We start from the raw sequence: 16,540 nt of genomic DNA, 5'->3' as shown, positions 1-16,540 counted from the left end.
TAAAAATGTGATAGTAGAGATGAAAAACTCAGCAGATAGTATAGAAAATGAAGATGGGGAAATCTCCAAGAGAGGAGAGCAGAAAAACAAGCAGACAAGAACCATGAGTGGGAAGACAGGAACATTAGAGATAGTCCAGGAGATCCACCAGCCAAATAGTAGAGTTTTCAACAAGAAAAAACAGGAAACAGAGGGGAAGAAATTGTTAAAGAAATAATTCAAGAAAACAGCCAAGACTCAAGGTCATCATTTTTGAGATTTTAAAGGCCAATCCAAGAGGCCAGCACAACAAATAAAGATAGACATCATTGTGAAATTTCAGAACACTGAGAGAAAAAAGAAAATCTTACAAGCTTCCAAGGAGTGGGAGGGAGAAAAACACGTACAAAGTCTCAGGAATCAGAATGGCTTTTAATTTCTTAACATTAACCTTGAAAACCCTACAATTAAGTATTCTGGGGAAAAAAAATTGTTTTAGAATTTCCCCAGCCAAAAATTATCAATCAAGTATGAGAGTAGAGTAAAAACATTTTCTTCTCAAAGTCTTAAAATAAGTCTCAAAAAATTTCACCTCCAAGCACCCTTTCTCTGGAAGATAATGACTCCATCAAAATTAGGGAGTCAACCAAGAAGGAGGAAAACATGGGGTACAGCAAAAAGGGGGCTCTTTCCATGCAGGATAAGGATCACTAGAGAATAGGAAATCTCAGAATGTCAGCTGTGCACCAGCTGTAGAGGCAACCAGTCCAGACTGTAGCACGTCAAAATAACCAAAAGATTCTAGGAGAGCATTTCTTCAAGAAAATGAAATTGATAAATTAACTGATACACCTAAAGAAAGAATTGAGACTGAGAAAAATATAGAAGAGTTTTGGGTTGAATTAATGATGAGTATGTACAAAGAAAATAAAGAAAACATACACACAAACAAAAAACATAATTATTAACTATGGGAAAATCAAAAGTTGGGAAGGAAAGTGCATACTGTATGCTTCAACTCAAATAGTCATAATAACATAAGACTGAATAATGCTTTTAACCTAAGTTATAATATAATGAGGGAGGAGATGAGAGAAGAGACGGTGAAAGTAGTGAAAGAACTAAATCCTTATCATGGGAAGTCAACATATCATTCCTAGATCTGAAAAATTAAGCGCTAGAAATATGAACCTGCTATGTAGAAGTATAATGATATATACACACCAGATGAAACAGCCAAAAGAGTTTAAATAGACAGAGGAAATGAAGAGTAGGTTTCCTTGCTGTTTTCACAAGTCTAAAATCATCTGCCTCTTAGGGAATTCCCTGGTGGTCCAGTGGTTAGGACTCCACACTTCTACAGCAGGGGGCCCAGGGTTCAATCCCTGTCAGGAACTAAGATCCCGCAAGCCTCATGGCGCAGCCAAAAAAAATCATTTAACTCTTGAACTGTGTGCTACTGAGCAAAGGGCCTGCTGCCCAACATGCATATAAGCCAATACTATGGCATTGGCTTTTGAGGAAAGAAAAACTTTATTGCAAGGTGGAGAGACAAAGAGACAGGAGGTATGGCTCAAATCTGTTCCCCCAATCTGAGGTTCCATCAAACTTGTATGAGTTCAGAAAGGAGGGTTGGTATGTGGAAATGCTGGCGGGGCAGGTTTCTATTGGAGGGCTTTGGAACGTGACCATTTATGCTAAGGTATGGTAAAGGGGATGTCAGCCCCAGATCTTCCTGGACAACAGAGCCTTCAATTCTGAAAGGGTTTCAGTGTTCAGGTTCTGATCATGTCCTGGTCCTTTGGTTCCTTGTTGGGGGAGAGTGCGGGGTAGAAATTTTGGTTCCGGGTGTTGTTTGAAGTCAAAATTTTCTCCTCTGCACATGCTTCAGCTGCCTGACTTGCAGTTTTGTTCTGTTGTCTCTGAAAAGCAACTCAGTATCTTGTTAGAAACAGAACAGGGCCAGTTTAGGGCTGGTTCTGCTGCTACATGTGCATGTATAACTTTAATAAAAATGAAGACTGAATAAAAGACTAATTTAACTTAAAAAACCAACAGGCTGAGGATAAGGGAGGGATATGTACGAGAAAGAGAGAGAGATTGATCTGTATTTATTTAGACTCAGATTTTCAGATTTAAGTGACTGGGAAGATGCGGAGGTCAAAAGGAAAGCTTGGTTTCAAAGAGAATAGCAATTATGATAAAAACGTGTAGAGCGTCTATGGCAACAAAGAACCACCTAGTGACACAAAATCATAAAAAGTCACTCTCTTTGTGCTTACAGAACTTTAAGGCTGCAAGATCATCTTGCTTCTGTTTCTTGAATTCCTTCAGGAATCTCTTTTGCAAAAGCTATCCATGGTTTCTTTGAACACCTAGAGGACTGAGCATTCACCACATCCTGAGGCATTCCATTTCTACCTTGAGCTTCTCTAATCACTGACTGGGAATTCCTTTAATAAAGCCAAATCTGCATACACATTGGCCCCACTTCTACGCTGTGGTTCTTTACTCTCTTTTCTGTTGCTTGAAGATACTGCAGATCTGCCCTAAGTATCCTCAGCACCTTTGATAACTACCCAAACACTTTCCTGTCTCTTCTCTGAACTCTTAATTGAATCAGAAGACCAAACATTTTAGTAAAGAATCTAAATATTTAAATATAGCTAAGTGAATTTATATTACTGATGTCCATTTATTCCTGGCTAGTAACAAGGACTTGAATAAATGACTTCCAAAGATTCCTTCCATTCTTCTCGAACAAACACAGTAAGTGCTTCCTGGACAGGATCACCATATAAGGTACAGTGACAGAGATGAAGCAGGCAGAAGAAATCAAAAGAAAGTGAAAAGAAGTCTCTTCCCTCTATGCCTTGCCCTGCACAGGCCCTTCTGAAGTCAGCAGTTGTCACGAGGCTAGATGTTAAATCTGTTTCTAAGAGCTGAAGTTCAAATTAAAGCCAAGTACAGCAGTGCTGTTTCCAGAATAATTTGAATCTTCAAGCTGTACTAAGTGTCTTTTTGCCTCTACACTTGAAAATTACTACATTTTTCAGTTTGTTTCTATTTGAAAAAAAATGGGTTAGGTGATTATAGAGGAGTAGCAGCTTGTCAATTCTGCACAAATTCCACACGTGATTTTTATGCTAAAATTTCCAAATTCTCTTTAATAGATAATTTATGTTCCTCTAAGATAGTTTTATTTTAGAATAATAAAAGCCCTCAGACATCCCAGAGACAAAAAAAAAAAAAAAAAAATGATACCCAATGTGAGATCTAAGAGCTAAGCTCTTGCCAGAGGACTATCCATCTTAACATGATCAAGAGATATTCTCCAGTAGTTCTCTGTGGGTGATTGAAAACTGTAGAAGAGTGATAAGACACAAACCCTCTTCCTGGACTTGAGTCCCACCAGTGTCAAAAGCAAAAGATAAGAATTCCTCAGGATCCCTCACTTGGAAAATTCCACCTCTCCTGATATCCATTCTCTTAAATTTAATTTTTATTTATTCATTTGGCAAAGATTGATTGAGCATCTACTGTTCTGGGTGCAGGGGATGCAGATCCCTGGAGTTCACAATCTAGGAGTGGGGAGACAGATAATGAGATTTGTATTCATCTTGTTCTGCTATAAAGAAAAAGAAAACAGGATGACGTCCTGGACAGTGACTGTTGGGGCTTAGAGCAGATTACAGAGGGTGAACAGAAGAGCCTTTTTGGTGGAGGTATTAGAAGTAAAAACCAAGTGACAAGAAAATCCAGCCACACAAAAGGGCTGGGGAGAGAAAGAATACTGCAGGCAGAGGAAGAGCAAGTGCAAAGGCCTAAGAGAGCTGTTCTCTGAGCATGATTACTCTACAAGAATGTTCTCAGGAGAATTTTTAAATCTTTAGTGATAGTGGATGCCTTGCTTCCTCTGAGCACTCGTTCCCCCAGCTGCCAGACTTTTGCAACTGATGGTTCTTAGCTGAGTCCCACTCCAGGAATTGTCCACCCCACAAGAGTCTCCCCCGTCCCTGGGGACAGTCTATATCCAATGACTGGCCTCAGAGGTATAAAGATCTAGCTCCCTTGCCTTTAAGGGCCAACCAGCTCCTAAGCACCCCATGAACTGGCTCTGCATGATTGCATCACTGCTCAACCCCTCCCTCTGCCCAGTGCTGCATCCTTTACTCCCCTACAGGTATTGATGCTAAGGGTACTTCCCAATGTACCTTCTATATGCAGATCTCCATCTCAGCTGCTGTTTCCCTGGGGAATCCAGCTAAAGATCTAAGTTGATCATTTAAGGCACTTAAAAATATTAAAACATTACAGCAGTAACACCACCAAATTTAGCAATTATTTAAGAATGCCAGTGCTTCCTTAATCTGTTTGTGCGGCATGAGGTGCTAACTGCTTTCCATGCTTCTGATATTGCTGCTCTGAAATCTGTCCCCACACTGCTGACTGATGTTTCCCAACCACAAATTTGATCATGGTGATCTCCTGCTGAAGCCCTTCAGTGGCTCTCAGTGGCCTTCAAATGTCTGAGCTCCATGATCCACAAGTCTCTTCATGACCTGCCACGAGCCTCTTCTGCTACCTTGTAAAACCTTTCTACCCAACTTCTCTTACCCTGGACCCATGGCATTTTGGCTATGCTGTTTCACATCCTCTCGCCTGTCTTTGAACCTGCAATTTCCTCTGCCTAGCAAATCATTTTTTATGCTTTAAAGGCACTTTCTTTGAAAGCCTTCCTCAGCTCCTATACCCAGATTTCCTAAACCCACTTAATAGCTCTATTCTATTTTGCGTACTTTTTTATTATTGCACCTATCACTGTAACATCTGCCTATTTTTGCTGTCCAACTGCACTACCGTTTGCTATAGAAGTACATCTAGAAACTATGTCCTATTCAGTGCTGATCCCTCCCTGAGCATCCAACACAGTTCCAGGCATTTTGTAGACACTCCCAAAGGCTATCCCTTTCTAATTTAGTTTTAGAAAAATGGCATAGTCACAAAACATACCTGTAACATAGATAAATGCCTTGTTAGGAACTATTTTGCAGTAATAGAATCCATCTTAGTCAAAAGGTTACCTTTCACTGAGCCCTGAGACAGAAGGGGCAGGACTAAAGCACTGCAGACACTTACCTATGATGCTATTTGTGTTACAAATGTAACTACCAGGCCCCAATCCCTGCAAGTCTCAGGCATCTGAAATCTTAAGGACACCACAAACCATGATATTTCCGTACCCACTCACTTCAGTTATAGTCTCCTCAAGTGCTTCTTTTTTTTGTTTTATATGTTCACAAGTGTAAACACTACCAAAACAGTCTATGAACTGAAGAAAACTAGAGTTTTCTTGGTTTGGCAATTGACAAAGAGAAGGCTATTCTTCCAGAAACTTTGCTGGGGGCACTGCATTTAAACACTGACCATTGCTAATGGTAATGATGAGCCCAACAGAAATATAATCTTCCCCTACTTATAATTCCAATGTGCAGAAGAGGCAATGGTATAGCAGGAAAAACAGGGGTCTTCAAGATAGGACACCTGTGCTTGAATTCAAGCCCTGCCTCTTAGCAGCATATGATCTTGAGCAAGATATTTAATTTCTTGTAGCTTGACTTTCCTCATCTATAAAATGGACATTACCCCTAACTCACACCATCCTTATGAGAATTAAATAAATAAGTCATAAGTGAGAAGGTGCCTAGTGTAGGCTCTGACCCCATTAAGGCCACAAGAACTATTCACTGAAAGCAACAACAAATGTTTTCACCAAAAGCATTTCCTATGTCCTAAAACCCAAGCAGAGAAGATAAGAAGAAACGGATTCTTATGGATTAATAATATCACCCTACCCATGAGTTTAAGATATGCTGATTTTGAATTTCTCATTCAATTTTATTTCTATACAATCAGAAAATCAGTTTATTTAAGAAACTATACCGAACTGTCATCCATATACACTGGGCTTTAGTACATTTGATTTCTTTTTCCTAAATAAGTGGTCTGAAGAATGACAGCTAGATAGTAAAAAAACAAATCAAACCCCCAGGAAGGTTAGTAGCTTAATAGACTTTTATATCCCAGAATATCATAAGCAGATTAAAACCCTTCTGCATTTCTTAAAAACACATTTTGATCTGACCACCTGCATGACGAATTGTACAATAACGAAATTTAAAAGGGTTAGGATAGACCAGAGGGCAGACAGCAGAAGCAAGAAGAACTACAACTCTGCAGCCTGTGGAATGAAAACCACATCCACAGAAAGATAAACAAAATGAAAAGGCAGAGGACTATATACCAGATGAAGGAACAAGATAAAACCCCAGAAAAACAACTAAATGAAGTGGAGGTAGGCAACCTTGCAGAAAAAGAATTCAGAATAATCATAGTGAAGATGATCGAGGACCTCGGGAAAAAAATGGAGGCAAAGATCAAGAAGATGCAAGAAATGTTTAACAAAGACCTAGAAGAATTAAACAACAAACACCTAAAAGAATTAAAGAACAAACAAACACAGATGAACAATAACTGAAATGAAAAATACTCTAGAAGGAATCAATAGCAGAATAACTGAGGCAGAAGAACGGATAAGTGACCTGGAAGACAGACAGTGGAATTCACTGCTGTGGAACAAAATAAAGAAAAAAGAAAGAAAAGAAATGAAGACAGCCTAAGAGACACCTGGGACAACATTAATCACACCAACATTCGCATTATAGGGGTCCCAGAAGGAGAAGAAAGAGAGAAAGGACCCAAGAAAATATTTGAAGAGATTATAGTTGAAAACTTCCCTAACATGGGAAAGAAAATACCCACCCAAGTCCAGGAAGCACAGAGAGTCCCACGCAGGATAAACCCAAGGAGAAACACACTGAGACACATAGTAATCAAATTGACAAAAATTAAAAACAAAGAAAAAGTTATTAAAAGCAACAAGGGAAAAACAACAAATAATATACAAGGGAATCCCAATACGGTTAACAGCTGATTTCTCAGCAGAAACTCTACAAGCCAGAAACAAGTGGCACGATACATTTAAAGTGATGAAAGGGAAGAACCTACAACCAAGATTACTCTACCCAGCAAGGATCTCATTTAGATTCAACAGAGAAATCGAAAGCTTTACATGCAAACAAAAGCTAAGAGAATTCAGCACCACCAAACCAGCTCTACAACAAATGCTATAGGAACTTCTCTAAGTAGGAAACACAAGAGAAGAAAAGAACCTACAAAAACAAACCCAAAACAATTAAGAAAATGGTAATAGGAAAATACATATCGATAATTACCTTAAATGTGAATGGATTAAATGCTCCAACCAAAAGACACAGGCTTGCTGAATGGATACAAAAGCAAGACCCATATATATGCTGTCTACAAGCGACCACTTCAGACTTAGGGACACATACAGACTGAAAGTGAGGGGATGGAAAAAGACATTCCATGCAAATGGAAATCAAAAGAAAGCTGGAGTAGCAATTCTCATATCAGACAAAATAGACTTTAAAATACAGACTATTACAATAGACAAGGAATGACACTACATAATGATCAAGGGATCAATCCAAGAAGATATAACAACTATAAATACACAGACACCCAACACAGGAGCACCCCAATACATAAGGCAAATGCTAACAGGTATAAAAGAGGAAATCAGCAGTAACACAATAATAGTGGGGGACTTTAACACCTCACTTACACCAATGGACAGATCATCCAGACAGAAAATTAATAAGGAAAAACAAGCTTTAAATGACACAACAGACCAGATAGATTTAACCGATATTTATAGGACATTCCATCCGAAAACAGCAGATTACACTTTCTTCTCAAGTGCACACGAAACATTCTCCAGGACAGATCACATCTTGAGTCACAAATTAAGCCTCGGTAAATTTAAGAAAACTGAAATCATATCAAGCATCATTTCTGACCACAATGCTATGAAATCAGAAATCAATTACAAGGGAAAAAATGTAAAAAACACAAACATAGGGAAGCTAAACAATACGTTACTAAATAACCAAGAGATCACTGAAGAAATCAAAGAGGAAATCAAAAAATACCTAGAGACAAATGACAACGAAAACACGACGATCCAGAACCAATGGGATGCAGCAAAAGCACTTCTAAGAGGGAAGTTTATAGCTATACAAGCCTACCTCAAGAAACAAGAAAAATCTCAAATTAACAATCTAACCTTACAACTAAAAAGTAACTAGAGAAAGAAGAACAAACAAAATGAAAAGTTAGTAGAAGAAATCATAAAGATCAGAGCAGAAATAAATGAAATAGAAACAAAGAAAACAATAGCAAAGATCAATAAAACTAAAAGCTGGTTCTTTGAGAAGATAAACAAAACTGATAAACCTTTAGCCAGACTCATCAAGAAAAAGAGGGAGAGGACTTAAATCAATAAAATTTGAAATGAAAAAGGAGAAGTTACAATGGACACCACAGAAATACAAAGCACCATTAAAGACTACTACAAGTAACTCTATGCCAAAAAAATGGACAACCTGGAAGAAATGCAGAGATTCTTAGAAAGGTAAAACATTCCAAGACTGAACCAGGAAGAAACAGAAAATATGAACAGACCAATCACAAGTAAAAAAATTGAAACTATGATAAAAAATCTTCCAACAAACAGAAGTCCAGGGCCAGATGGCTTCACAGGTGAAGTCTATCAAACATTTAGGGAAGAGCTAACACCCATCCTTCTCAAACACTTGCAAAAAATTGCAGAGGAAGGAACATTCCCAAACTCATTATACGAAGCCACAATCAACCTGATACCAAAACCAGACAAAGACACTACAAAAAAAGAAAATTACAGACCAATATCACTGATGAATATAGATGCAAAAATCCTCAACAAAATACTAGCAAACAGAACGCAACAACACATTAAAAGGATCATACCCCATGATCAAGTGGAATTTATCCCAGGGATGCAAGGAGTCTTCATTATATGCAAATCAATCAGTGTGATACACCACATTAACAAATTGAAGAATAAAAACCATATGATCATCTCAATAGATGCAGAAAAAGCTTTTGCAAAATTCAACACCCATTATGATAAAAACTCTCCAGAAAGTGGGCATAGAGGGAACCTACCTCACCATAATAAACGCCATACACAACAAACCCACAGCAAACATCATTCTCAATGGTGAAAAACTGAAAGCATTTCCTCTAAGATCAGGAGCAAGACAAGAATGTCCACTCTTGCCACTATTATTCAACATAGTTTTGGAAGTCCTAGCCACAGCAATCAGAGAAGAAAAAGAAATTAAAGGAACACAAATCAAAAAAGAAGAAGTAAAAAAAAAAAAAAAAAAAAAGAAGTAAAACTGTCACTGTTTGCAGATGACATGATACTCTACATAAATAATCCTAAAGATGCCACCAGAAAACTACTAGAGCTCATCAATGAATTTGGTAAAGTTGCAGGATGCAAACTTAATGCACATAAATCTCTTGCATTCCCATACACCAACAAGGAAAGATCAGAAAGAGAAATTAAGGAAACAATCCCATTCACCACTGCAACAAAAAGAATAAAATTCCTAGGAATAAATCTACCTAAGGAGGTAAAAGACCTGTGCTCAGAAAACTATAAGACATGGATGAAAGAAATCAAAGATGACACAAACAGAAGGAGAGATATACCATGTTCTTGGGTTGGAAGAATCAATATTGTGAAAATGACTATACTACCCAAAGCAATCTACAGATTCAATGCAATCCCTATCAAATTACCAATGGCATTTTTTAAAGAACTAGAAAAAAATCTTAAAATTTGTATGGAGACACAAAAGACCCCAAACAGCCAAAGCAATCTTGAGGGAAAAAAACGGAGCTGGAGGAATCAGACTCCCTGACTTCAGACTATACTACAAAGCTACAGTAATCAAGACAGTACAGTACTGGCACACAGAGAGAAATATAGATCAATGGAACAGGATAGAAAGCCCAAAGATAAACCCACGCACATATGGTCCCCTTATCTTTGATAAAGGAGGCAAGAATATACAATGGAGTAAAGACAGCCTCTTCAATAAGTGGTGCTGGGAAAACTGGACAGCTACATGTAAAGGAATGAAATTAGAACATTCCCTAACACCATACACAAAAATAAACTCAAAATGGATTAAAGACCTAAATGTAAGACCGGACACTACAAAACTCTAAGAGGAAAACACAGGAAGAACACTCTTTGACATAAATCACAGCAAGATCCTTTTTGACCCACCTCCTAGAGTAATGGAAGTAAAAACAAAAATAAACAAATGGGACTTAATGAAACTTAAAAGCTTTTGCATAGCAAAGGAAACTATAAACAAGACGAAAAGACAACCCTCAGAACGGGAGAAAATATTTGCAAACAAACCAACAGACAAAGGATTAATCTCCAAAATATACAAATAGCTCATGAAGCTCAATATTAAAAAAACAAACAACCCAATTAAAAAATGGGCAGAAAACCTAAACAGACATTTCTCCAAAGAAAACATACAGATGGCCAAGAGGCACATGAAAAGCTGCTAAATTATTAGAGAAATGCAAATTAAAACTACAATGAGATACCACCTCACACCGGTTAGAATGGGCATCATCAGATAATCTACAAACAACAAATCCTGGAGAGGATGTGGAGAAAAGGGAACCCTCTTGCACTGTGGGTGGGAATGTAAATTGATACAGCCACTATGGAGAACAGTATGGAGGTTCCTTAAAAAACTAAAAATAGAATTATCATGTGACCCAGCATAATTCATAATTCAAACCATAATTCAAAAAGACAGATGCACCCCAATGTTCATTGCAGCAGTATTTACAGTAGCCAGGTCATGGAAGCAACCTAAATGCCCATCAACAGCCAAATGGATAAAGAAGATGTGGTACATATATACAAAGGAATATTACTCAGCCATAAAAAGGAATGAAATTGGGTCATTTGCAGAGATGTGGATGGACCCGGAGACTGTCATACAGAGTGAAGTAAGTCAGAAAGAGAAAAACAAATATCGTATATTAATGCATATATGTGGAATCTAGAAAAATGGTACAGATGAACCGGTTTGCAAGGCAGAAATAGAGACACAGATGTAGAGAACAAACTTATGGACACCAAGGGGGGAAAGCGGGGTGGGGGGTGATGGTGGTGGGATGAATTGGGAGATTGGGATTGAAATATTTACACTAATATGGATAAAATAGATAACTAATAATAACCTGATGTATAAAAAATAAATTCAAAAAAGAAATAAATAAAAAATAAAAGGGTTAGGATAGTAAATCTCTCCAACATATTATAAAAACCAATACCACCAAAAATCTCACTTCTCCAGTACAGTATTAAAAGACAACAACTTAGATCTGATGGGTGTAAAAGGTTACGGTTATTTTTTAAAAGTCATGTTACTCATTGGATGAAAGGTACAATGCTTGAACTGGGAAAAAAATAATTGACCACCTTTCTATCTTTTGATATGCAAAATGATAAATCCTGTCAAGTTGACTACAGGCTAGAGCTAATTTTTATTTTTTTTAAAAAACTATTAATCGGCCCTTGGTGTAGCCCTGCTTGATGCAAATTATACTATTTGTCAAGACTTTTGTTTAATCACAAATAAAAGGCTTAGTGGATAAAGGTTTGGCCTTTCACTACAGGTTTTCTGCCAAACTGTGTCCTGAAATGAATGAATTGGTATTGAGTGGGGCCTCCTGACTCTGTAATTTAATGCTGACAGTAATTAGCTAAGAAGAAGGTGTTATAATGAAAGCCCAGGGCACGGTGTTTATGTTTTTATACAGCTGCAATAGATGGCACCTCCTTTTTCAGTCTTTTTCATTTACTACCTCTGAAGACGGAGAAGGTACAAGTCATAAAGGATACTGGCTGCTTGACTCTCTGATAAATCTCTGGACAGTGAAGACCTCGGGTTTAAATTAGCTGTCAGGCTTCAGCTGTCTCACTCACTAGCTCACTCTGAAGTCAGCAACAGTGCAAAGACATTATAAATGGATTCATATGTCTTGATTAATGCCTTCTTTTGTAAACAGACTTTCTGCATAGAGCCGTGCCATAGCAGATGCCCTGTTCTAAAGGTTAATCTTTACATCAATAGCATATTCAAGACATTCTGCTTTTTCACAGTTCTTCTCCTTTCTTTTTGAATTTCAAATTCTCTTAGGATAAATGAGAAATAGAAGCCCTAATAGCAAAATCAGAATCTACTGTTAGAAGCTCCCTGTGTAAATAAAGGATCATTCCTGCATATCTGATTATTTCATAGAACAAAGGAAATCCTCTGCATGATTCCACACTGAAGCCTTTCCTTGTTGGCCCTTAAAAAATTGCTTCAACAGGGAAGGCTCACACCTAAGTGACCCCTCTGTGTCTGTAGCTTTGGATAACTTCCCTGATAGACTGGCGATTTTGTAAAAAGTAGTCTGATGTTAGATGCTGCCAAGTATCCAACTGTATAACCAAACACTAGAGGCCTTTCCTTTTCCAAATGCTGCCAATCTTTGTGTTGTCTGGATGTCACTTTGCTACTACAGGATAAAACTGGTGAGATAGGGATGCAAGAAAATTGTGTGCTAGTACATTTTACTTAATCCAAAGCTTTAGTTCAGAAAGGAACTGTTGATATGAGATTTTTGTCACCTCAATTATTTACAATGAATTGGAAGCAAATCTTCAAGTGTTTATTGACATTGCCATTTACTCAGCTTCATAAAGTGTTTTGTTGACATAAATGAGACCTTTGTTTACTCTATTTCAGGTAGGGGCAAAAATAAAAACTATGATAAAAACAACTATCTAATTACTTCACTATCCTAGAAAATCAGCGATTCTACCTAAGATTAGTAGGTTACATTAGCCCATTTCGAATGGCAATATAGTAAGAAAACAAGAATTAAGTGCAGGGAATTGGTTATTAATTCTAGTTTTTCAGGGCCTTTTTTCATCTATATACAGACCATGCATAATTTACTTTGTGTTTCTGGAACATCTATTCTCTCCATGTTCAAATGAAAGAGACAGTACAGCTCCCCAAAACTGAGATATTATTTGGCATTTGCCACTGTTCACCTCCGATTATTGCATAGACCTTTTTTTTTTTTTGGACACACCACTCAGCTTGTGGGATCTTAGTTTCCCTACCAGGGATTGAACCCGGGTCCTGAGCTGTGAAAGTGCAGAGTCCTAACCACTGGACCACCAGGGAATTCCCATATTTCATATTCTTACTCTATGCCATCTTTCTTCTTCGGAAATAGAATCTTGCTCCAATAAAGAGTCTTCTCATGTAATCTGAGTGAAATCATTGGTCAGTTGATAGAAAGGTTCACAGAGATCCATCTACTACTCTCCTGTCTTTATGACTGAGGCCCCAGAAAGGAACCCTCATCCCCAATAGAAGAACCATAAGAACTAAAACTGGCAGGAGAGAAATGCATTTGGAATCCTTCCTTGGGAAAACTGGGGCCAAGTTGTTAAGCAAGATCCAAGAATGTGGAACAAGGGAACACATTTTAGGTCTTGAGGAACAAAAAGCCCAGAACTGGTCCCAGTCCTTTAACCAGGCTCCAACTATAGTACAGCTGTAGACCATGCCTCAGCAAATAAAGTCATGACACCACTAAACAGGATGTGTGAGCCAACAATCAACCAGAAGCAGAACAAGTAAAGCGTTTAGCAGAAAACAGGTAATACTTCTTTTGGCGAAAAATTAGGATATGACATTTGAAAGAATTAAGGGTTCTTTTTAATGCATCCGCTGCCCCAGAGCCTTTTGTGCCTGTAAAGTTGAAGTACTCAGCACCATATAAACAAGGATCATCAAAGAAAGAGCAATATATGCCAGAGTACCCTTTCTGTAAAATCCCAGATCCAAAGTTATAGTGATGGGATAAGCCTGGTAGCTTACATTTTGGACAGGAAAGTATTGGCATAAAATAGGAATAAGGATGTGTCTTTAAAAAGAAAAGCACATATTTTGTAAATGTTGTAGTAGGCTGAACAATGGCCCCCAAAGATATCTAGGTCCTAATCCCTGGGGCCTGTGAATATTTCTTTCTATGGCAGAAGAAACTTTACAGATGTGATTAAGATTCTTGTGATGGAGAGATTATCCCGACTTTTCTAGGTGGGACCTAAACATAATCACAACTGTCCTTATAGGAGGGGGGCAGAGAGACATTTGACGACAGAAGAGAAGGAAATGTGATGATGGAAACAAGAGAGCAGAGTTATTCGAGGAAGGAATCAAGAAAAGGAATGCAGGCAGCCTTCAGAAGCTAAAAGAGGCAAGGAAACTCATTCCCCCATAGCCTACTAAGGAAACCAACCCTGCTGACACTGACTTTTCACTGATTTCAGACTTTATGCCTCTAAAACAGTAAGAGAACTTGTGTTGTTTGAAGCCACTAGGTTTGTGGCAACTTGTTACAGCAGAAAGGAGACACTAAGACAAGTATGTTCTGGGTTTAATTCAGGTAGCCAGAGACATAAGAAATATAATATAATATAATATAAGGCAGAAATGCAGTAGTAAATTCTCTAGTATTTCAAAGAACAAAAGGTCAACTGCTAAACCTAAAGCATCATTCGCCCAAAGTTCATTTTGACCAGTGCTTTGGCTTCTGAAGTCATGTTATACTGGCTATCGATCAGTAACATTCCAGCACTCTTTTGTACATATTCTCTTGGTACTGCAGGGGCTAGAAGCTTGGGAACTACATTTCTCAGAATCTCTTGATAGTAGGATTCCAACTGAGATTCCATCAAAAACAAGCACTTGCATAAGATTTGGAAGGCAGTAAGGAGGCAGAATCTACTCTTCCTCACACAGCATTTCAGACTTCCACAGCCGTGGCATCAACAACCGCTTGCTTCTTGGGCTTTATGGTCTACCATCAGGCTTCAGCTGGAATGTAGGCAGCAGCTGCCTACAATTTTCTCATTTCTTGAAGACCCCCCCCCCACTTCCCCCTTCTCTTCTTCTGGCCTTTCCTACAATTTTTTAATCCAATTTCTATTGGATTATAGTTGATTTACAATGTTGTGTTAGTTTCAGGTGTACAGCAAAGTGATTCAGTTATACCGGCCTCTCCTACAATTTTTAAGTACTTAATTCCCTGAAAAAAATTATCTTCTCCTTGAAAATCTTGAAGACATCTAGGGTAACTTCTATTTTTCTCACTAAACCCTGATTGATATAAATGAGAATTTAGAAAAGGAAATTGTCCTGTTTTTTTAAATCTAGTTATGTTTCTCAGTTAAAATAACTATAAAATATGTTGACATATTGTTTAAACTTCTAAAATATTTGCTAGTGCACAAGAATTCAGAATAAAAAGGGAGAAGTTTCTTTCATGCATCTTGAGATTGACTACATGTGTGTAAAGAACGGTAAAGACCGTATGCTAACATATATATATGGAATCTAAAAAAAAAAAAAGAATGGTTATGAAGAACCTAGGGGCAGGACAGGAATAAAGACGCAGACGTAGAGAATGGACTTGAGGACACGGGGAAGGGGAAGGGTAAGCTGGGACGAAGAGAGAGAGTGGCATGGACTTATACACACTACCAAATAAAATAGATAGCTAGTGGGAAGCAGCCGCATAGCACAGGGAGATCAGTTCAGTGCTTCGTGACCACCTAGAGGGGTGGGATAGGGAGGGTGGGAGGGAGATGCAGGGGGGAGGAGATATGGGGATATATGTATATGTATAGCTGATTCACTTTGTTATAAAGCAGAAACTAACACACTATTGTAAAGCAATTATACTCCAATAAAGATGTTAAAAAAAAAAAAATAGAACGGTAAAGAATAATATGGAAAGTATAGGGTTAGGGTATGTGAGTAGCAACAGGTTGAATATTCACCTTATAAATATTGTATTACACAGGCCCATTTGCACAAGTTTGTGATACTGGATAGAATGGAAAGCTGAGTCCTGGGTGAGGGAACAAGAAACCTTGAAGTGGCATCTTGCTTTTTTTCCTCTTCTCTTTAGTATTCTTTGATCACCCCTGAATAATTTGAGGTTTTTGATAGCTTGTTTCTATGCTATCTAATACTATAAGAATTAATCTCTTGCCCATATCCCTCATAGGTCTGTATCAAAGTTAAGTATCATCCTCCTAGTATAATATTTAGATCATATTACATACATAATGTATGTAATATGATCACCCTTTTAAAGTACATAATTCAGAAGTTGGTAGTATAGTCACAGAGTTGTGCAACCATCACCACTGTCTAATTTCAGAACATTTTCATCACCATAAAAAAATTTTTTGCACCCATTAGCAGACTCTCCTCATCCCACCCTATCCCAGCCCCTGGCAACTACCTATCTACTTTTGGTCTCAATGGATTTGCCTATTCTGAACATTTCATGTAAATGGAATCATATAATATGTACCTGTTTGTGATTGGCTTCTTTCACTTAGCATAATGTTTTCCAGGTTCTTCCATGATGTAGCATGTATCAATACTTTATTCTTTATTATTGCCAAATAATA

This window comes from Eubalaena glacialis, chromosome 14 (genome assembly GCF_028564815.1).
Source record: "Eubalaena glacialis isolate mEubGla1 chromosome 14, mEubGla1.1.hap2.+ XY, whole genome shotgun sequence".
Classification (NCBI taxonomy): Eukaryota; Metazoa; Chordata; class Mammalia; order Artiodactyla; family Balaenidae; genus Eubalaena; species Eubalaena glacialis.
This window is presented reverse-complemented; position numbering follows the sequence as displayed.